The following is a 2,285-nucleotide window of genomic DNA, read 5'->3' as shown; positions in this document are numbered from 1 at the left end:
CGTGAATCCTCTTTATACGTATTATAGATTAATAAATTATTTAAAAAAAATTTCTGAACTTTTACGAAATTAAGAAGATTACGAAATGTACTAATAATTATATCAATTATTAATAATTTATAGATTATAAAATAAGTATAATGAAAAATATTTTATAATTCATAAAAGCAATAATTATTCAGGAAAAAAAAGTTCGAATCAATAATGGCGATTTTTCACAATGGATTGCTTTATATATTTATTTTATATTTTTGGATAGTGGGGATAGTGAAAAAATTCATATCGGATGTTTGTGAGTACACTTGTACTTGAACGACCTAAATCTCGCTAGAGTTTATCGTATCTGCTAGACTTATCGCTAGTGTTTATATCTATGTATATATAAACATTGACAACACCGTCTATCATTTCTGCTACTTTATTTATTGCCGATGTAAACACGAGCCGTCAGTCTCTATCGATCTTTTGACGTAGTAACAAGTTAAAATCATATTGGTCCAATGTGAAATACTTTTAATTGATTGCTTCGATTTTTCTTTCAATGATATTCGTTATCTTCACGAATTCCACAGGAACAGCATACTATTAGTGGTAAGGTAATAATATTAAAGACTAAAATGTATCATGTTTGTCCAACGAGAAATATTACATTTCTTTCATTCTTTTTCAGTAAATATAAGCGAAAGCGGAACATACATAATATGTGTAACACAAGCAAAATACGAAACTGATATTTCTCCTATATCTAAAATTATGATCAGAAGAGGTCATTTAGTTCGAAACATGTAGGATCAAAGAGAAATTGAGATGCTCTTTAGAGGAAAGCTTTAATTTCAAAGCCGGTTCACGATGATAATAGTTGGTAATCAGGTTTATAATTTCGACAGTGTTCTCCATAGTAAAAAGCTTCGCGTAGTCAAAAAAAAAAGAAATAAATAAAAGGAAAAAAAATATATATAAAAATTAAAAATCATTCAATTTCAATAAAAGTATCAAATACTTCCATAACTTTTGTGTATTCGTATTTCATAGTATGACAACGATTACAGTTCAAAGGATTCTAATCGAATTCATGGTACTCGATCGTCACGATCCGTCATAGTGATTCTCCGTTATCCGGACACGCACGAGCACTCTCGATAATCGTGATATAGCACACCTTCAGATGCGTTTCCCAGCCCGAATTGGTTATTTGATTCGAGAAAGCTCGTGGTCAAATAGATTTTTCGAAATTTCAGAAAGCTTGTACTTATCTCTTTTTTCTTTTTCTTTTTCTCTTCCTCTTGTTTTACAGACAGCACTTTTGTTAGAGAATATTTCGTACGGTTCGAAATCGAGTAACAAGACGTATCTACATATGTACATGAATATGTTAACACATGTGAAATAAAAGATAACGAGAGTATGTATGTATATACGTAATCGCGTAGGAACTTTATAAATTAATAAAAATGATATAATGTAAACGAGTAAAATAATAAATTGTCGGAAACATTTATCTTTTTCTCCAGACCCGAGAGAATTATGAAAGTCCATCAAAGTATGATAAATTAATTTGTATTTTACTTCCTTTTTTCTTTTATAAAAAAATGTTCATCAAAATTGTATAATCAGAGATAATAGTGGACAGACGATGTAGACGGACAATAATAGCAATTCTATGTCGTTATAATATAGAATTCCATAAGATGAGGAATACCCGTAGACAAATAATTGTAAAAACACATGAATACACGTTTGTCTCTTTGTTTCATTAAATAAATAAATAAATAAAAAGAAAAGTGTTGAATGCAATAGGAAGGGAAATAAAAAAGATAACGTGCGTGTGTACGTATAAAAGAAGAAAAAAAAGAAAAAGAGAGAAAGAGCAGGAAGAAGTAATGTCGGTCACTACATTGTACAGTGTATGTATTATATTTTTTAAATAATCGCTTCGACGTGGATGAGAGAAACAACGAACGAGTACAAAATGGCGAGGCGACAAAAAGCTACCTCTGCAAATTGTTCCCTTCCCTTCCCTTCGTACCGCTCTTCCGGCTTTATTATTGATAATACCCAATTATGCCTTTAACGTCCGCAGGACAAAGAGTGTTGGGAAAAATCTCGACAAAAAGAGAAAAAAGGAAATAAAAAAAAGGAAGAAAAAAAAGATACAACACCGACGAAACGTGTAGATACTATGAGGCAGACAGGCTGAGAGGAAAGTATTCCAAAAAAATAATTATAGTCTGCGTTGTTAGTCCAATAATATGCGGCAGATAAAACTCAAGAGTAGTATCTCTCGA

General features: G+C 30.9%; 1 long non-coding RNA gene across 1 annotated transcript; it reads left to right on the top strand.

Moving 5' to 3' along the window:
- Positions 1 to 234: 234 nt before the first annotated feature.
- Positions 235 to 1,781, top strand: LOC122629422. Its single transcript, XR_006327255.1, has 2 exons — positions 235 to 596; positions 671 to 1,781. It is a non-coding gene; the product is annotated as an uncharacterized LOC122629422 (long non-coding RNA).
- The last annotated feature ends 504 nt before the right edge of the window (positions 1,782 to 2,285 follow it).

The sequence above is a fragment of the Vespula pensylvanica genome, chromosome 5 (assembly GCF_014466175.1).
Source record: "Vespula pensylvanica isolate Volc-1 chromosome 5, ASM1446617v1, whole genome shotgun sequence".
Taxonomy (NCBI): domain Eukaryota; kingdom Metazoa; phylum Arthropoda; class Insecta; order Hymenoptera; family Vespidae; genus Vespula; species Vespula pensylvanica.
This window is presented reverse-complemented; position numbering and strand designations above follow the sequence as displayed.